The sequence below is a fragment of the Galeopterus variegatus genome, unplaced genomic scaffold (genome assembly GCF_000696425.1).
Source record: "Galeopterus variegatus unplaced genomic scaffold, G_variegatus-3.0.2 Scaffold8514, whole genome shotgun sequence".
In the NCBI taxonomy this organism is placed as follows: Eukaryota; Metazoa; Chordata; class Mammalia; order Dermoptera; family Cynocephalidae; genus Galeopterus; species Galeopterus variegatus.
The window spans coordinates 1-22065 of record NW_007734625.1 but is presented as its reverse complement, the minus strand read 5'-3'; the positions used below and the strand labels follow the sequence as shown (position 1 = coordinate 22065).

General features: G+C 40.2%; 1 pseudogene; it reads right to left on the bottom strand.

Annotated features, from left to right (window-relative positions):
- Positions 1 to 20044, bottom strand: part of LOC103608515 — a 27483-nt pseudogene extending 7439 nt beyond the window's left edge.
- Between the last annotated feature and the right edge of the window lie 2021 nt (positions 20045 to 22065).

The window sequence follows — 22065 nt, the reverse complement described above, 5'->3', positions numbered from 1 at the left end:
CCCGCCGAGGGTTCAGATCCCAAATACAGACCGGCCGCTCACTGGCTGAGCGGGGTGCGGGGGCAGCGCCGAGGGTTGCGATCCTGTTGCCGGTCCCGGTCTGGTACGGGCGCGACACTGAGGGTTGCGATCCGTTGCCGGTCACGAAAAAAGACAAAAAGGAAAAAAAAAAAAATCTGGCTGCTGAGGTTGTTATGATGATTTCTGTGTGATGGGGACAGAGGAAGCCAGCTATAAAAACAGAAAGAAACGATGTAGACGTTTAAAATAAAGACTATGAGAAATGGAGAGATTTGCAGTTTGGTAATGTTCTAGTTCCCATGAAGTTCATAAGATTCTCTGCTTCCTTTACTTCCTCTCTTTTCTGGAGTTAGTTTGGGTAGATGTCTGTTCCTTTGCAAATAAACTTTCCCTGACTAACATAGGCCTTATATTCGTTAAAAATCTTGGTTCCAAAAGCCATAAAATCCAATTGAACTGGCTTAAGCCAAAAAAAAAGAACTTGTAGTGTCTTATTAAACCCAGAAAATCCAGGGTATCGCTTGATCTAGGGATGAAAATATGTCATCTAGACCTGGTTCTCTCCATTTCTCAGCCCTACTTCCTGTGGTTTCGCTTAGTTACCAGTCTCTCAGAAACTCTCTTCTTCAATCATTCTGCTAACAGTCTTAAAAAAAAGAAAAGAAAAGACACTTTCTTGTAGCCCCTGCACAAGTCCAGGATTCACTCTGATTGTGACCACATTGCATTAGTCATGGCCCATCCTTGAGCCAATGCCAGGGGGATCTGGTGCCAACTCTGAGTCATATGTCCACTTCCAGTGTAGGGAGAAACCTCATTGGAATCACATTGACTAAAATGAGGGAAGAGGTTTTTGTAAAGGAAATTCTGGGTTCTGTTACAAATAAAAGGATAAATGGATGCTGAGCGGCCAAAGAAACAAAGAAGTCCAAGATGAGCACTTAGATGAATTCTAATTTTTTGCTATTGCAAATAATAATTATGTTAATAGCCTTGTACATAAATGTTTGTTCATCTCTCTCATTATTTCTTTAGAATATTGTTTCAGTTCTGTTGTTGCATTACAAACCACCCCAAACTTAGTGGCTTGAAGCAACAACAGTGATTTATTTCTCACTGTTCTGTGGGTTGACCAGGCTCGGCTGGGATGTTCTGCTCCCCATGGTATAGCTGAGGTCACTCATGTGGCTGCATTCAGCTGGCCTGTGGCTGGGGTTACACCATCGAAGACATTATCTCTTCCTCCTGACTATCTCTCCACATGACCTTTTGTCATTCCATAGTGCAGCCTGAGCTTCTTTATGGTGGCTGGCTTCCAAGAAGGCCTTCCTCTTAAGGCCTATGCCTGGAAGTCCCAGTGTGCCATGCCAGCTCCATCCTGTTAGTCAAAGCAAGTCATAGGACCAGCCCAGACTCAAGTAGAGAGCAATATAAATGTATTCCTAGAAGTGGAAATACTGAGTGAAAGAGAATGCATGTTTTAAGGCTCATGATACAAACTGTCAAATTTGTTCCCCAGAAAGCTTTTACCAATGTACAACATACTCCTACCCAGCAGTGTATAAAAGTGTGTGTTTTGCCACACCAATGCCAACCCTTAGTAATTTCAGAGCCTTAAAAATAATAATATGATTGTTGTCTCATTAATATTAGAGAGGTCAAACATTTTAATATGTATTTATTGGCCATTAAAATATTTTTAGTATCTATGGTATTAAGAATTATGATACAGCATATATATATATACCATCATCTAATTTAATAAAAAGCATCTTATTATGAAATGTTCTGTAGGTCCCTCCCTGATTCTGTTCCCTTCTCTCCCTCTCAAAGGTAACCATTATACTGAATTTTGTGTTTACACTCTCGTGCTCTTATTTTATTTTATTTTTTTCGAACAGCTTTTTTGAGATATAATTCACATGTCATACAATGCACCCACTTTGTCAATACCACACTTTTTTAACAACTACATTTTTATAATATGTATTGATATCTGGTAAGACATATCCCCCATTCTGTTGTCCTTTTTTGGGAGTGTCTTCACTATTCTTGACACTTTGCTCTTCCATATAAATTTTAGAATACAGGATGTTGAGTTAAAAATAAAAGCTTGTTGTAATTTTTTTATTAAAAATTTTTAAAAATTTAAAAATTTAAAATTAATTTAAAAATTTAAAAATTAAAAAAAAATTTTATTAAAAATTACTTTGACCCTGTAGATTAATTAGAAAACAATTGACATTGTCTTTATAACATCAATTTTCTGATAAGTCAACATGGCATAATAAGTCCTCTTTTATTTTTTTCTTTTAAATAAATTTCACAGAGGTTGTGTAATTCTCTCCATTTGGCCTTGCACATATTTAGTAGATTTATCTGTAGGTACTTCATGTTTTTCATGCTATTGTAAATGGTGTTTCTTCAAAATTATATGTTTTAGTTGTACTAATGTATAGAAATGCATTTGACTTTTATATATTGATATTTTATCTAGAAAACTTGCTCAGCTCTTTAATTAACTCATATTTTTGTGTAGCTTCTCTGTGATTGACTATTTATACATCATATCAACTATGAATAATGACAGTTTTGTTTTATCACATCCTATCTATAGTATTTAATTTATTTTTGCTGTATATTCCCAAGAACGATTTCCTTAATATTTGTCTATATTTCTATCTACTTTCTTGATCCACTCTTTTATCATTTTTTTCAATTTAATCAATTTTGAAAATTTAAATTTTCAAAGTTTAAAAGCAATACATACTCCTGGTGAAAATTTAAACGGTATTAAAGGGTTATAAGGAACTCAAAATCCCTTAGTTCCATTCTCCAAAAGCTTGTAGCTGCTGTCAGTTCTTGAATGTTTCTGAGGACATTTTGTGTACATACATATATATCCTTTTCTTCATACATAGTATCATGAAGTACAAACTTCTCTGCTCCTTTTTCACTTACTGGCAGAGACTTCTGATTATTACCAACATGTAATCTCTTCTTCTTCCTTCATAATAAAGCCTCAGACTTTTAGCTGAGTATATGGCTGCCCAGAATAAAGGTTACATTTCATAGTCTCTGTTGCAGGAACACTTGGCCCTGAGACTAAACTCTGGCCAGTGAGATGTAAGCACCAGTATGACGTGGCATTTCTGATATTGTCCCTTAAAAGACAGCTGTATGCACTTTTTCTCCCATCTTTTTCCTTTGTCCTAATTCCTGGGGTGCAGATGTTATTTCTGGAATTGTTGCTAAGCAAAGGATTGTTGCTATCTTGGACCATGAAGAAAAGACCCACATCATGGGGATGACACAGCATTGACCTGGGAGAATCCTAGGTCCCCAAGGACTTCATGGAGCAGAGCTGCTACACCGGCCTGCCTCCACGTTTTTACATGACAGAGAAATAACCCATCATCAAATAGGATCACTGAAATCACTTAAAAATGTGTCAATATTGTCAGAATTTTTTTCATTTTGTTCTTTGTCTCATAAAAGTTTGTACCGTAGTGTTTGAGAGTGCCAGTTTCCATACATCTTAAGGTGTTTTCAAATAACATGAAGAATAGCTGTAGAGACGGTTTATTGTACTAAATTTAGTCAAAGGGAAGAGTGTACTATTACTGGGACTGGAGGGCACCCCAAAGAGTTGGCAATGGGTTTGTTAGCTGTTAAGTGGAGAACCATAGCTTGGCCTTTACAAGGAAAATGTCCCTGGAGACCATCTGCTAACACCCCCACCTCCAGTTTACAGATGAAGATGCAGTTTCCCACAGAGCTTCAGGTAACCTGACTTAATGGGCAGAATACATCTGGATTGCTGTCCAGCTGTGCCTCGTTCTGTGACCAAGGCAAATCATATCTTCAGTCTCAGCTTCTTTAGCTGTAAAAGGAGATAACATTAAAATCTCACAGAGATGTTATAAATATTAAATATTAAATTCTTATTCCGTACACAATCCCTGGAACAAACGTGCTCAAAACCAGCCCTTCCCTCCCTGCTGCTGCTCCTCTGCCAAGATCTTATAGCGCACTGTCTTCCATGTGTGTCCTCTCGCCGTTGTGAGCTCATGAATGGTCTTAAAGGATTGTTTGCTGAGGCATTTGGTTCTTCAACTGTGCTTCTAAACATAGAATCAAGTTTCTCTCCTATGAATCTGCAGTGTTAATTCTTAAGTAAGGTCTCAGCAACTATGATAAACTTATAATTGGGGACTAGCTTTGGCAATAATAGTGACAAAACAGATTTCTTCAGCAGGTGTTTGAAGTCCAGTTTTTGGCTGAGTTTTCTTTGTTAATCCCTGATTGCAAAAGAGGAAATGATCTTTGCCTATTTACTTTGCCTGAGTGGTCTGCTCAGGTCAGCAGAGTCCTATTAATTGATGAATTGGACAAATAATGGTTTTCTCTAAAGTTTTCTGCTGTGCTGATAATTTGTGTCTTAGAGTATTAGTTTAAATAGTTTCTGAATTGGAACGGAGGAATTACATGAGCTTAAGCTATATGATAGCTTTATAAACTCTCTCATACTCAGTGTATTACAGTTTTATTATCTCTGAATGTTCCTAACATAAGGTCTTCCTTAACTGTCTTCTTTGGTCATTTGCATCTTACTAGTGACTACTTCCTAGTGTTTCTAAATTATAATTTCTTTTAGGGCAGGCATAGAATTGTTTGTGTTTTGTCCTCTCAAACGCCTAAAACAAGTCCTTTGCACATAGCAGGTGCCGAATAATTAAGTGCATGAATAAAAAAACAAATGTACAAGGAAACAAGTTTTGCACTGGTTTTGTTTCTTATTTTAAGTATTGAGGCATGTCATAAAAGCCATAGAAATTTGTAGGTTTAAGAGATTATAATCCCATCATGAAAGACCTATCTTTAAACTCTATTTTTAAGTAATGAGTTCAGTATCAATTAAGAAGAGGCTCAGCAAAGACTTGACAGGAAGCATAAGATAAGAGTAGCTTGAATAAAAGTGTAATTCAGTGTAATTCTCTCATATGGACGAAGCCCAGAAGTCTCCATTTAGGACTAGTGTAGCCCCCCCCATGATGACAGGAACTCAGCCTTCTTTGACCTTCTAGCACTGCTATCCTCAGTATGTGGCTTCTACCTTATGGTCCAAGGAGGTGACTCAAACTTCTATCATGTCAGTATTTGCACCTGATGGAAAAAGGAAGAACACACACTTTTCTTTAAAGACACTTCCCAGAAGTTGATTCTATCATTTCTGCTTACACCTCATTGGCCAGGACTCAGTCACACGGGACTCTGGGAAATGTAGTTTGTATCTTAGGTGACCATGTGCCTGCCTAGAATTCTGGAGTTCTGTTGCTAAAGGCAGGACAGAACAGATATTAGGGGACAAATAAAGAGTCTCAGCCACAGTTTCTCCTTGCTACCTGGATAAAATATAAACTCGTTTTTATGTTCAACGATCAGTCTTGACTGATCTAGGCACTGCCTAGTCTCTGGCCTCATCTCTGGTTTCTTATTTATATTGTTTTATCTCTGTTTTCCTACTTTCATTTTCTTTGACGGGTGAGTCTCCCTCCCACCTCAGTGCCTTTGCACGTGCTTTTACTACCGGGATTTAGGAGTCCTAGATTAGGCTCCCTGTCCCTATGATTTTTCTTTTTATAACATCTTGTACTTCCTTTTTGTAGTCCCTACCACAATTCCAATTATAAATTATTTATTTTTATATCTATGTCTCCCACTAACCTATAAGTTGTATGAGTGCAGGAACTTCTTTTGTTCATTTCTATATTCCCAGTATTGAGCACAGCATTTAGTACAAATCAAGTGCTTAATAAGTCTTTGCTGGATAAGTAAATGAACTTTCTAATGGAACTCTCTCATTTCACTGACTAGGTGATAGTTTAACAAGAGTACTGGATTCTAGTCTCTTTAATCAGTTAACATGAAGGTTTCAACTCATGTTGAAAATCTTTCTGAAATGTTTTGGTCTAATTTCTTGCCTTAGTAAGGATGGTACATCAAATAATATTTACTCTTCTTTTGATGGTCAGAATCTTAATGTGCCTGAGGGTCAACATCATAATTATCAGTCATCACTGACCAAAGCCACAGATGCAGAATGAGAAAGAAATCATGTGGAATCTGTGTGACTTGGATACAGCCTGCAAAGTTGCTATAAACAAATGTGCTCAACATTAGCTGGTTTTCTTTTCAATTGCCTCTTTCTCCCAAAAGTAGTGTGCCAAAAACTTGAATGATTGTGTTTCCTGGTTGATGGAGGATTTGTTTTATGCAGGAAATGTCACCCTTGTTTTGAAAGAAAAATAACTTTGTAAAAACTGCCAGTCACACATTGGGGCTATGAGTGACAGTCATGTCTGAATTCACAATTCTTTTTTTAAATCAGCAGAGGGAAAACAGCATTTTTCCTGTTGTCCTGATTTTTAAATATCAGCTGCTAGAATCAACACGAAGGAGGGAGGTCAGGAAGAAGGAAGACGATCTTTGAAATACCCTGAATTCCTGTGATGGCCCAGAAGCTTACAAAATGTTGTGATTTAAGGATTTAAGTTGTTTTGAAAGCTGTGAATCTCGGGTTTCCTAGAATATGAGACTTTGATGGATTGAGGAAACAGAACCTTTACATTTGTCACAGCTTTCTCAAACGATAGTACTTTTTTGGCATTTGTCCAAAATTTTAATTTAATAAGGCATGTCTTGTATCTTTAAAAAGTTTAGTATTTTTAATCTTTTTAAAAAATTCCCTGTAACTAAAAATGGACATTTTTCTTTCCAAGTATTTAAAATAGCACTTACCTGTTATGTATTTCTCCAAAGTCAGGAGCTCCTCCCCTCCGCTCAGCGCCCCACTGCCTTGGTCAGTGTTGGCACCTCTTGCCTTTGAAATACAGGAGAATTAACAAATCTTGGAGCTAAAAGTAGGAAATGAAAGCGTGTGGAGGCAAAATGTCTGATGGTGACAAACTTTTATTTGAACCGAAGCCACTTCTATTCTCAAACCATTCCCCAAATAATTTGTCTTCTAGAGAAATCTAGTCATCAAAGTCTAAACACAAACCCAGAGTAAAAGCGAAAATATTATTTATTTTAAAATGTTACCTCACCGCGTACTTTGGCAACTAACACTTCAGATGCGAGGATTGGTGTAGTTTGAGATAGGCACCTATCTCTTCTAATTAAAAAAATGCCTATCTACTGATTCTTAGTACCTTGAAGGGAAAGTTGAATCCATGGGGACAACGCAGCTTTCTGGGAAGGTAGCTGTCATTCAATGAATATTCTAGCTACTTGATATTCAGTATGATATGATCAAGTAGGAATGCAATCAGTCAATCAAGTAGGGCTTCATCTGGGGGCAAGCAAGAGTGGTGGGAGACGTAGTTCCCAGGATGACAACAGGATACAGGTAGTGTCATGGCTGCACTGTTTCTGCCCAGCGGGGAAATCTATTTTCAGCTTGGATCCAATGAGGAAATGACACTTCCTGTCACACAGACATTAAACAGTCAGTCCCTCCCTTTGCTCTGGCTAAGTGACAGATACCACCCAAATGTAGGCGGCATGCTTAGAGTAGCAGAGAAAGAACCTGGCATGGTGCAGCCATTCCTGAGAGAATCAGTAAAGTGGGGAGCCAGCATTTTTAGTAGGCAGAGTTTATCAAGGGAATCAAAACCTCTTTAACAATCTATAATGAAGGTTCAATTCTGCTTCAACATAGAAACAAGGAAATAGTCAGGGCTAGTACTGAGAGGATGGGAGAGAAACATAGCAAGTAGCACACACAAGGAAACCAGCACATCTTGGAAAATAAAGAAGGGGGAACTCTTCCAGTGCCACTCAATGTATAGACTGGTGCTGGGCTGAAGATTGTTGGTTGTTAGTCTGCAATGAGAGAAATACAGAATTTTAGAGAAGGCATTTAGAAAAGATCATAGGAATTTTAGGAATTTAATATTGTTACAGCAACCAAGTGTGATCCTGGAATTTTATAATTTATCTTTTACTAGAGCTATCTGTTTGGGTTGAAGACAAAAAGAAAACATGAGAGACATACACCTAAGGTTACTCAGCCTTACAGAAAGCCATGAGTCTATTGAATGAGGTGCTTGGCCTAAAGGTGGGTATTTAGGAGTTAATCTAAGGGCAAGCATGAGCCCAAGGGATATGAGGCTTGATGGAAGAAACAGTGGACTTCTCTCATTGAACAGGGTATAGACCACTGTGAGTATTGTCAAAGTCATGTGTGGTGTGCAAGTTTAAGATTAATTTGTCTGCCAGCTGTGGGAAGCCCTCTGCCCACCCAACTGACATCAGCAGTGCCCACAGGGACCTCACCAGCCATGAACCTCAACCCCTGCTGCTACTGTAGACATGAGTGCCTCATGAGTGGTCCACCACAGCCACTGCCAAAGCCTCTGCCACTGTGAGGGCAGCTTGCTGCCACTGCAGCAACCACCACTGCCTTATAGGTGGCCCACTGACCACTCGAAAGCATTGACAGGAGAGTCATCAGTGGAGCCTGGTGAAAGAGGTGAGTGAGCACAGACCCATGACCAAATGGCCCAGCCCACAGGGGGAATTATGCCACCATGCATGATAGAACACCTGGGGGTGGTAGGTACATGCACAACCCATGAGACTATCTTGATCAGGAAGAGACACACACAGAACACCATGAGACTGCAGAAACTCAGGATACCCAAACAGTGTGAGGAAGAAAATTCCCAGTCACCACAAACCCATCCCCTGACTGGGGGAAGCAAGGACCCAGGAGGGTCCTCTGTCTGTAGGAAAGAGAAAAGGAAAAACCCACCCAGGATCACCCATTCAAGCTGAGGAGCTCAGGTATACCACAGTGCACCCACTGGGGTCACAGGACCCTAGCCAGAGAACCAACAAGACCACCTAGGGTCACCCACCACTGCTAATGAGCAACAGAGCACTGAGGTGCTTCTCCAAAGATTTTAGAGCTGACTTGCATCCTCAGCAAACCAACAGTGTCACTAACCTCAGCAAAGAATCACTAAGTGTCCAGTACCTAGGCTATGGAGGCACACATATGCAACTCCAACTCTGAATACAGCCAAAGTACTCACACAGAGACTACACTACTGCGTCTACCTGAAACCAATATTAAAACACCCTACTCAATGGTCAATATAAAACACATCTACAGGAGGAAGTCTCTCTCTTCAAAGTGCACTCCAGAGTAATAGAAGAAGCAACTGCTCTACCAGATGACCAGGCATCAGTGTAGAGAAACTTGAAGTATGGAAAACAAGAAAATATGACACCACCAACAGAATACAATAATTCTCAAGTACTAGGCCCCACAGAGCAGGAAGCCCTTGAAATAACTGAAGAGGAATTTTGAGCAAGAATCTTAAGGAAACTCAGTGAGATACAAGAAGACTCAGATGACACAACAAAATGAGAAAAAGTATCCAGGATTGGAAGGAGGAAATTTTTAAAAAAGATTAATACCTTAAAAAAGAATGTAGCAGAACTCCTGGACCTGAAGAATTCATTCATCAAAATAAAAAACATAACAGAGAGCTTAAGCAGCAGGTTAGAGCAAACAGAAGAAAGAATTTCTGACCTTGAAGATGGTCTTTTCAAAATAACCCAGGAAGACAAAAGAAAAAACAATTTAAGAAAATGAAGAAAACCTAAGAGAGATAGCAGAAAACCTTAAACACACAAACATCTGGAATCATGGGTGATCTGGAAGGGGAGGAGAAAGGAAAAGGCATTGAAGACCTATTCAGTGAAATAATATAAAATCTTCCCAGGTAAAGGGAGGAACAATGACCTTCAGATCCAGGAAGCTCAAAGATCCCCAAATGATTCAATCCAAAAAGGTCCTCAGCAAGACACATAGTCAAAGTGGCAAAGTGCAAAGACAAAGAGAGAATTCTAAAAGCAGCAAGAGAAAAGCATTAAGTCATCTATGAGAGATTTCCCATCAGACTGACAGCTGACTTCTGAACAGAAACTCTACAGGCCAGTAGTGAATGGAATGATATATTCATATACTAAAATAAACAAACAAACAAACAAACAAACAAAAAACCTTCCTGCTAAGAATTCTATACCCACAAGGCTATCCTTCAGAAATGAAGGAGAAATAGTGTATTTCCCAGACAAACAAAAACCATGGGCGTTCACCACCATATGAACAGCCCTACAAGAAATCCTTAAAGGAGTCCTGCTACTGGAATCTGAAAAATGATAATCACTATCATGAATACACAAGAAATAACAAAATCCACTGGTAGAACAAAAATGCAAATGGGAAAGAGAAAGAAACTTTATCTTACCACCTCAAAAACCCAACAGACACTGAAGATAAATAATAAAAGGGGAAGAAGGAATCAAAAGGTATCTAAAACATCCTAATGAAAATTGATAAAATGCCAGGAGTAAGACAATACCTTTCCATAACAACCCTAAATGTAAATGATTTAAACTCCCTATTCAAAAGACACAGACTTACTGATTACATTAAAAAACTAGACCTAACTAGCTTTTTTTTTTTTTTTTTTTGTCTTTTTGTCTTTTTTTCGTGACCGGCAACGGATCGCAACCCTCAGTGTCATGCCTGTACCGGACCGGGACCGGCAACGGGATCGCAACCCTCGGTGTTGCCCCCGCTCCTCGCTCAGCCAGTGAGAGGCCGGTCTATATGTGGGATCCGAACCCTCGGTGGGAGCGCCACCACGCTTCCCAAGTGGCGCACTGTAGCAGTGCACCACCGGGCCGGCCCCTAACTAGCTTTTTTTTGAGTAAAACTAGAAATCAATAATAAGCAAAACTCAGGAAACTATACAAATATATGCTGTCTTCAAGAGATTCACTTCACCTGTAATGACACACACTAATAGTGAAGGGATGGAAAATGATATACCATGCACATGGAAACCAAAAATGAGCAGGACTAGTTCTTCTTATAACGAATAAAACAGACTTTAAACCAAAACCATACAAAGAGAAAAGAAGGCCACTCCATAATGATAAAGGGATCTATCCAGCAATAAGACATAATCATAAATATATATACAACCAACTCTGGATCACCCAATTATATAAAGCAAACACTATTAGGCCTAAAGAAAGAGATAGACCCCAATACAATAATAGTAGGGGAACTGAACACCCTTATCTCAGCACTGGACAGATCATCTAGGCAACAAAGCAACAGAGAAATATAAGATATAAACTACACTTTAGACCAATTGGACCTGGAAGATATCAACAGAACATTTCATCCAACAACTACAAAATATACATTCTTCTCATCATCACATGGAACATTCTCTAGGATAGACCACATGTTAGGTCACAAATCAAGCCTCAACAAATTTTTAAAAATTGAAATAATTTCAAGTATTTTTTTTAGGCCACAACAGATTAAAGATAGAAACCAATAACAAGCAAAACTCACGAAACTACACAAATACATGTAAATTAAACAACACTCTCCTGAACAACCTATGGCTCGAAGAAGAAATTAAACAGGAAATCAAAAAATTTCTTGAAACTAATAAAAATAAAAACACATCTTACCAAAACCTGTGGGATACAACAAAAATAGTACTAAGAGGGAAGTTTATTGCAATAAATGCTCTCATCAAAATAATAGGATTTCAAATAAACAAACCAATGCTATACCTCAGAGAATTAGACAAACAACAACAATAAAACCCTAAAATTAGTAGATGGAAAGAAATAAACTAAATGAAATAGAGACCAAAAAATGATACAAAAGATCAATGAAACAAAGTGTTTTTTTGAGAAGATAAACAAAATAGACAAGCCATTAGCTAGGCTAATTAAAAGAAGGAGAAGACCTAAACAAAAAAAATCAATAATGAAAAAGGAGACATTACAACCAATACCAGATAAATACCAAGAATCATTAGAGACTATTATAAACTAGATTGTAATCAGTAGTCTCCCAACAAAGAAAAGCCCAGGACCAGATGGCTTTACTGCTAAATTCTACCAAACCTTGAAAGGAAATAATACCAATTCTCTTCAAACTATTTCAAAAATTTGAAACAGAGGCCATTCTCCCAAGCTCATTCTGTGAGCATCACCCTGATACCAAAACCAGACAAAGATACAACAACAAAGAAAACTACAGGCTAATATCTCTGATGAACATAGATGCACAAATCCTAAACAAAATATTAGCAACCAGAATACAGCAACACATCAAAAAAATTTTACACCATGATCAAGTGGGATTCATCTCAGGGATGCAAGGATGGTTCAACATATGCAAGTCAATAAATGTGATCACCAAAATCAAGGACAAAAACCATGTGATTATCTTATCAGATACAGAAAAAGAATTTGACAAAATTCAACATCCCTTCATGATAAGGACTCTCAGCAAATTAGGTATGGAAGGAAACTATCTCAACACAATAAAAGCCATATATGTCAAACCCACTGCCAGTATCATCCTAAATGAACAGGAACAATACAAGGATGCCACTCTCACTGCTCCTATTTAATGTAGTATTGGAAGTACTAGCCAGAGCAATCAGGCAAGAGAAAGAAATAGAAGGCATTCAGATTGGAAAAGACAAAGTCAAATTGTCCTTGTTTGCAGATGACAAAATGATATATATAGAAAAACCTAAAGACTACAAAAAAACTTTTAGAGTTGGTAAACAATTTCAGCAAAGTTGTAGGATATGAAATCAACACACAAAAATCAATAGTGTTTTTACAGTCCAATAATGAACCAGCAGAAAAAGAAAGCAAAAAAGCAAGCCCAGTTACAATAGTCGCCAAAAAAATAAAATACCTAGGAATCAATTTAACCAAGGAGATGAAAGATCTCTGCAATGAGAACTACAAAACACTACTGGAAGAAATTAAAGAGGACACAAAAAGATGCAAAGATATTCCATGCTCTTAGAATGGAAAAATTAACATTGTGAAAATGTCCATACTACCCAAAGTGATCTATAGATTCAGTGCAGTACCCATCAAAATACCAATGACATTCTACACAGAAATAGAAAAACAACCCTAACATTCATATGGAACAACAAAAGACCCAAAGTAGCCAAAGCAATCCTGAGCCAAAAAAAAATAGCTGAAGGTATAACACTACCTGACTTCAAATTATACTACAAAGCTATAGTAACTAAAACAACATGGTACTGGTATAAAAATAGACATTTGGGCCAGTGGGACAGAATAGAGGACCCAGAAATAAACCCACATACTTATGGCTAACTGATCTTTGACAAAGGCAACAGGAGGATACATTGGGAAAAGGACTGCTTCTTCAATAAATGATGCTTGGAAAACTGGAGATTCATATGTAGAAAACTGGAACTAGACCTGTACTTTTTTTTGTTGTTGTTGTTCCTTTTTGTCTTTTTTCGTGACCGGTAACGGGATTGCAACCCTCGGTGTCGCGCCCGTACCAAGACTGGCAACGGGATCGCAACCCTCGGTGTCGCGCCCGCACCGCGCTCAACCAGCAAGCGGACTGGTCTCTATATGGGATCCGAACCCTCAGCGGGAGCGCTGCTGTGCTCCCAAGTGCCGCACTCTACCAAGTGCGCCACCAGGCCGGCCCTAGACCTGTACTTCTTACCATACACCAAAATCAACTCAAAATGTATTAAACACTTAAATTCAAGCCCTGAAACTAAAAAACTCCTAAAAGAAAACACAGGAGAAACACTTCAGGAAGTAGGAATGGGCAAAGACTTTATGAATAAGACCTCAAAAGCACAGGCAGCAAAAGCAAAAAATAAACAAACAGGATTAAATCAAACTAAAACACTTCAGTACAGCAGAAAAATAAATAAATAAATAAATAAACAATTAACAGAATGAAAAGACAACCTACAGAATGGGAGAAAATATTTGTAAACTACATATACAGACAGGGATTAATATCCAGAATACACAAGAAACTCAAGTTACTGAACAGTAAAAAGCAGGTAACCCAATTAAAAAATGGGCAAAGGAGCTGAACAGGAATTTCTCAAAGGAAGATACACAAATGGCCAACAGACACATGAAAAAATGCTCAATGCCACTAAACATCAGGGAAATGAAAATTGAAACCACATTGAGATATCATCTCACCCCAGTTAGACTGGCCATTATCAAAAAGAATGAGAATACCAAATGCTGATGCAGATGCAGAGGAAGGGGAACCCCTCTACACTGTTGGTGGGACTGTAAATTAGTGCAGCCATTATGGAAAACAGTATGGAGGTTTCTCAAACAACTACAGATAGAACTGCCATATGATCCAGCAATCCCACTGTTGGAAATATACCCAAAGGAATGGAAATCATCATGTTGAAGGGACATCTGAACACCCATGTTTATCACAGCTCTATTTACAATAGCCAAAAGTTGGAATCAACCTTTATGTCCATCAACAGATGACTGGATAAGGAAAATGTGGTACATATACTCAGTGGAATACTACTCAGCCATAAAAGATAACATGAAGTTAAATGAGAGACTGTATGTAAGAGGACAGTGTGACTGTATATAAAGTGAGAGTTAGGAATTAGGAGAAAATACAATAAACAATGGCCTAGAACTGGGCAAACATTTTCTGTGAAGGGTCAGATAGTAAACATCTGGCTTTGTGAGCCACATACTGTCTCTGTTGCATCTGTTCACCTCTGCTATTCACTCTGTAGTGTGAAAGAAGCCATCCATCATATATAAATGAAATTCCTAATTAAACTTTAGTTACAAAACCAGGAAGGGCCATAGTTTGTCAGCCTCTGGACTACAAGCCTAGAGACTTGAATTCTAATCCTAGCTCTGTTTTTGTGTTGCTAGGTGACCTCAGGTAAGTTTTTTCCAGTTCCTGAGCCTCAGTCTCTCTATCACCATTGGACCCTCCCAGGTCTCTTCAATGCCGTGACATATGGAAGAGTGAGGCAGATGACAAGCAACTTTGCAAAAGCAAAGGGACTTCATGAACAACATTTTGATTAAAAACAAAAATTATAGCAATACATAAAATGAAGCATTAACTGAGATGTAAGTACAGTATGAGAATGGGTGGGAAGAAGATAGTATAAAGCTTGAAAAATGACAACACAGAATTGTGTAGCTTCTATTGTAGCCAAATAGAACAGAGTAAAGATGATCCGAGATTGGCCTCAACCTCCTTGCAATCAGGGAATCCTCCCCCAGCCCCAGACCAGAGAGTCAGCCCCAGACCAAAACTCACATGAGCAAAGATGACCCAAGATTGGCCTCAACCTTCTTGCCATCAGGGAATCCTCCCCCAGCCCCAGACCAGAGAGTCAGCCCCAGACCAAAACTCACATGAGCTGGGCTTAGGGCCTGAGTGGGAGGGCACCTGAGAGGATGTTGTGAGTGCCCTGCGAGTAATCCCTCAGCACTCGCCTTACCCATTGGTGGATGGCTCCATGCTGCAAGTACTCACAGCTCTCCTTTATTTGGCCACAGGCTCTTCCTTTGCCTGCACTGGGACAGACCAGATATGCAGGGAGTTAACCTCCCTAGGAGCTGCCTCACCCATTGAGGGATGGGAGTTGCTGGATAAATACCCCGGCTCCCTTGCTCCTTTGTTGAGCTGCGTCTGAGATGTCTGCATCTGAGATGTCTCCTACACCATTTCCCAGAGATTCACGCAGGGATTGAGTCCCAGTCTCCCACAGCAGTAAACTTGTTAATGTACCCTTAGCGTCCTTCCCTCGCCCGTCTCACTTCTTCTCTCTCACCAGTGCTTCCTGGGCTCACCTCTCCAATGAGCTACTCAAGCCCAACTCTTTGTCTTAGGGTCTGCTTCTTGGGGAACTTAAAAGAAGACAGAGCCCTTAATAGATACAGTCATTAGGAGATAGCCAAAGACTTTAAAAATATAGAGTTCCTTCAGTTTCAGGACCATAAGAAAGTTCCTTTCAAAATTTCTGAGTACCAGAATAGCAAGTGCACACTTGTGTGGTAGGCTTGCCAGCCTTCAAGAATCCATTCCAATGGAATTGTCATCCATCCATCTATCCATCCATCCATCCATTAATTATCCATTACTCCGTCCATCATTTATCCTTTCAGCCAGTTGGCCAACCAGCTATTTCCTGTATCTACCCATCCATCAAACAATTATTGAATTGCTGCTCTCTTTCGGATATTATGTTAATCACTGGGGACATAAAGACATATGATCTCTTCCCTTTAGAAGTTAAGAGTCAGTCCAATTGAACGAATAATTAAAAAGCTATTGCAATAAATGGATCAATAGAGATATAATGCAATATCTGGAGAGTGCAGGACAAGGGCTGCTACTGTGTGCTGCTTGTCTTCACCTTTATTCTTCAGTAATGAATAAATTGTTCCACAAATATGACCCCAGGAGTTGAGGTTACGCCTTCCCTCTGACTAAGGGCTTATCTGAGGCATCACCTGCTTCCCACATGGACTTCTCTCTCATTCCTCAGCTTCTCTCGTCTTCATGAGGAACTTACTGCCTGAAGCCCAAAATGTAATGTGTAACTCAGGTCAGAATAGGGTGGATGGAATAGTGGGAGTTTATCTTGCCACCAACACCAGGGGGATCCAGTTGTGCTTCCATTAACCATATTAGAATAAGTTAGCTCCTTGTCTCGACTTTCAGATACCCACATATTTCTATTAAACCTCTAATATTAGGCCCACAGGTTACACATTCATAATGATGTGTAACATATGCATAGTGCTTTACAGTTTTCTAAGAACTTCCTCATAGAATTTCAGGATTGAAAGGAGCATTAAAGGCCATCATCTAGTCCGGCAGACCATCTGATATCCAATTCTTTCCTATAGCATATGCTTAAACCCTCCCACCACCCTCCGAGGCAGGCTTCTCAACCTTACCGATCAGGAACCACTCCTTGATGCAAGGCAGATCAGGCTCTTTGTAAAGTAAAGATCCACTCACTGCATGCCTAGAGTTCCCAAGTTATCAGATTGAGTTTCTGAATCCTCTGATCTCATCTGTTCTATACTTTGCTTCTTACTTTCCTCTCCCAGCACTCTTACCCATCTCTTGATACCCCATCCTTCCAGTCCTACCTGTCATTCAGACTCCTTACCCCTTCTTACTGGAGAGGGGGGCAACAATAGTATTTAGATAGGATTCCTCTTTTCCAGTTACTTTGGTTGCTATAACAAATTATCTCAAAGTATAGTAGTGTAAAAACAACCATTTAATGTGCTAATGGGTTCTGTGGGTCAGGAATTCAGACAGGGCATAGCCAGGTTGGCTTGTCTCTGCTCCATACTGCCTGGGACCTTGGTTACAAAGTCTTGAAGGTTGGGAGATGGGAGATGGTTTATTCACTCACTTGTCTAAAGGTTGATGCTGGTTGTTGCCTGGAAAGAGCTGGGAATGTAGGTAGAACATGTGCATGTGACCTTTCCATGTGGCTGCTTGGCTTACTCACAGCATGACAACTGGGTTCCAAGGGTCAGAGTACCAAGAGAAAGCATCCAGGCAGAAAATATATGCTTTGTATGACCTATCCTCAGAAGTCACATAGGATCATTTTCTCTGCTGGTCAAGGTAGATACAAAGGTCTGTTCACATTTACGGGAGAGAAGAGACCCCACCTCCGAATGGAGAAGTGACAACATCACATTGTTAAGAATATATGGGATGGGATATATGGCATGGCTGTCTTTAGAGAACACAGTCTTTCACATCCTCCTAGTTTCCTAGTGTCCAAGGGCTCTTATTCTGGGCCGTGCCTGAAGGGAAGCCCCATGACGTGAACAACGTCATGGACACAGTTCTGTAGGAGTCACTGTTCCTTATAATACATAAAATCTGTTTCTCTGGGACTTCTACACTTGGGCCTTAATTCCTTATTCTTGGGGCCATGTAGAACCAATCTATTACTTCTAGTGTGTTTCAAGAAATCTACCCTTCCACGTTTTGAGTTCTCATTCCATCTTCTACATTCTTGTCTAAGTAGGCTTTAGTTGTTGTTTTAAACTCTGTTAAAGTGTTGAAATCCTCAAATTAATACACCCTCCAGATGTGGCTACTCCATTTCAGATTAGAAGATGATGAAAGCCCGTCTTAATCTAGTTCTGGACACACTTTGATCAGCTCAAGGCTGCTTTGGCTTTTATTTTTGGTAGTCATGTGGTACTGTTGACTCATACATACCCAGTCTACCGTTAACTAAAACTCCCAAATCCGTTCACACGTGTTGCTACTAATCCATGTTCCTCATTCTGTACTTGGGGGTTTTGGGGTATTTTTTTTTTTAGACTGAAGTTCAAATTTTTTTTCTGTCAAAGTTTACCTCATTAAATTTATCCCATCCTTTCAGCCTGTCAAATCTTTCTGGATATTGAGCATTATCTGGTGTATTAGCATTCCCTCCAAAGCTGCAAATGGCCTAAAAAGTCTAAGTCATCAGGGCTCATATCCAAGTCACTGATAAAAATGTTGAATAAATATATGATTTCTCATTTGATGTGCACATCGACTATCAGAAGTTCACAAGTGGGTAAAATCATCCCTGCTTTTGAAATGAGGACTCAGAGAGGTTTAGGGATCTGCCCAAAGTCACATTACTAATAAGCATGGCAAAGGAGGAATTTGAACTTATGCTTTCTGCTCTTCTGCAGTACTTAGATATCATCCAGCCCTGGGCATTTGGCTAAGGAGGGCTCAGAGGAAAAGCAAACAAAATGCAAGCCATGTGAGAATGATAAAAATAAGCTCCAACAGTGACTTATGGGAAAGATAGCATGGGACATTCCTTCCTTAATTTCCCTCTTTCTCGTATGGTGCATTTTCTTCTTCTTACTTGAACCACACACCCACGTAAACACACATCTCCTACAAGAAGACACCAGAAAGCAAAACTGAGAAGAACCTTCATGTCTACCAAAGTCAAGGTGAATCAAGAATGGAACTCAGAAGGTAGGGTGTTCAACTGACGCTGTTTACCTGGGATGATCCTGAGTTTAGCCCTGAAAGTACTAGGAAGCCTCTCAGTCCTGGGCAAACCAGAGGGTCTGTCACCCTGTTGGTAGAAGAGTACAGCGCTCTGTCCTCTAGCTTCCTCGTTAATGATGTGGAGGTTTAGGATGGCCACAAATTCTTTGATACTCCTTCCATTGATAAGAGGGGTTTATATTTTTTTCCCTTGAGCCTGGGCAGTTCTGTGACTGTATAGAATACAGGGGAAAATTTCCTTCTGTTATTGTGGTCAGAGAACATATTTTCTATGATCTTACTCTTTTTAAATGTAAAAAAAAAAAAAAAAGAATACAGAGGAAGTGATGCTGTGGCAGTCTCTTGGCTTAGTCTTAAGGCACTTGCAGCTTCCACTTCCCATCTGCTGGAACGTGTTCTCTGGGCATCCTGAGCCACCATGTAAGAAGTCTAATAACTCTGAGGCTGCCATGCCGGAGTGGTCACATTGGGCACTCTTGTCAACAGTCCCAGCTGTGCATAGCCTTCCATCCATCATGTGGCCTCAGACAGATGAGTGAAGCTGTCTTGGACACTCCAGACCAGGCCATGCACAAAATGAATACCACCAAGTAAGGTCATGTGAAATAAGACATTTGCCCAGCTGAGTCTTAGTCAAATGTTTGGCCCTCAAAATCATACGATATAATAGGATGGCTGTTTTTTTAAGCTGACAGATTTTGGGGTGGTTGGTTGTGCAGCAAAAGATATCTGGGGCAAATGCTAAAATTGGCCTAAACAAACCATACCTAATTTTTTTACTCACCATTGTAAGCAACAGCCTATCTTCAAGTAAATGCTCTGTGTGAGATCTGTGCCATCTTTGACCAGCGTCAGCAAGCCTCTTCTGGACGGACAGATGGTGCCAGGGGAGCTGCAATGCTGGCTTTCACTGCCTGCGTCCTTTCTTCCTGCATCACTTCGCACGCCATCTTGGCACGCTTCTTTCCCTGTGAGCGGGCTCATCTCTGCCATGTGCTCCAAGGACTCTATCTTGATGAGATTCACATCTTTCATTCCATCCTTTGACAGTTTTTTGGGAATAACAGACTGCACCCCTCTAGGCTGTAGTCTAAACCAAGTGAAATCTCATGCATCCTCACATTTATCCAGAGCAGCAAACACTTGACTGCTCCTTTCCAATTTGTCTCCATGACTGAAAATGTGATTGATGAAACTGTAGATTCCTGAAGGGCAAGAGCTGTGTTTTAAATGTCCTTGGGTCCCCAGTAGCTTTTGTTTGAATGAATGAATACCTTCTCACCACTGGAGCAGTACCAGGTGGCTTTGTTCCTACTTCCCTTGCCCAGTCTTTTCACAGAGGCCCTTTTAGTGTCTCCTTGTTTCTAGGAAAGATGGTTCTTAATAAAAAGAGTAGAGTCTATTGTTGTTAGCAGGGGATGTTAAAGTAGGAAGGGCATGAAAAGATTTCACATCATTCTACTTCCCTTGCCCAGTCTTTTCACAGAGGCCCTTTTAGTGTCTCCTTGTTTCTAGGAAAGATGGTTCTTAATAAAAAGAGTGGAGTCTATTGTTGTTAGCAGGGGATGTTAAAGTAGGAAGGGCATGAAAAGATTTCACATCATTTTCAGACTCCTCAACCTTCAGTTCTCACTGAATAATTGCTTCTGATTCTCCTCCTGCTTAAAACCTTTGAAAATTCTTGGACTATGGGAAAGGGGAAGGTGACACAAATGTTTATTTGTGATGCATTGAGGTGGCAGGAGGAAATGTCAGGGATAAGCATCACAGAGTCAGCTGAAGGGAGTCCACTATATGCGAAAATGTTCCCTAAAAAATCTTGGAATATTGAAGTTTTAAGGGACTATTGAAGAAGAGGAGTATAAGAACCTGGGTGATGAAGATGGTAATGGAATTAGGACAAGAACTCTAATCTCCAACCTCCCAGCCAAATGCCCTTGACACTACACCATGTTATAAAAAATGTGTATTTCTAGGTCAAGATGAGGGGACCACATGCATTGGTCTCCCCATTCTCTCCTCAAATTCTATGGAAATTATGACACAGACATTCCAGAGGAAATAAACCCCCAGGAGTGTGGAGAGTGCGAGCAGGTTTCTGATCACATGAGAGTTACTAATGAATGTGTGGATGGCAGTCAGCAAACGAGAGCACAGTGACAGGTTAACAGATGAAGGAATCCACCACTCCCAGAATGAAGGTTGCAGCTCAGCCTGGAGCCCGTCTCCCCCAGGAGCTCCAGCAATACTGGAAGCCTGCAGTCACCAGGTAGAGAGAGCTAGTGTGGGAGGTGGGGCGGTAAACTGTGGAGGAAGTGTTCATCGGAAGACTGCCTGTGGCAAAGTGGTGCCAATTTCCCTTCCCCTGCCACTCACAGGCATAAATGCTCCCCTTGCCCGTCCATGGAGCTGCAGGAGAACTAGCAGCCATGGGTGCATCTCCAGGCCCAAACCGGGAGCACTGTTGGATAAAGACATCACAAGAGCTTCTGGGGAAAGAGCAAGAGCTTCCAAAGTAGAGGACTGGAGCCCCACAGGAAAGCCCTCTTCATTCTCAAAGGGACTTTTCAGTCGTGACCAGCTCCCCAATCTCACATCTTAAGGTGAAGCTGCCTTCACCACACATGGCCAGTACCTGAAACAACAATGTGCCCTCACATTCAGGGAGAAACCTCTTAGGAAAAAGACCCACACAACTGTAGAGGAAATGGCCAGCCATCTGCATTAGTCTGCATAATCCTTTATTTTGTAAGATTAGTGGACAACCAAGAATGCTCACCCATTTACAAGAAAACATTTGTGCTAGAAAGAGGGTCCAATAGGAAACAACAGAAAAAATGATCGTGGAGAAGTGAACATTTAAAAACAACCCTATTTCAACCAATGAGAGCATTTGCGAAAAGAAAAAGCAATCAGGGTGTCCTGTTCTTTTTATCTTCATGTAATCCTGCCGACTGGGGTAATTGTCAAGCTAGGGCTGGGGCTGGAGCTCCCAGACCCCTCAAGCCCATTCACAGACTGGGTCACAAACCCTGCACACACCAGGCTGGGTCACC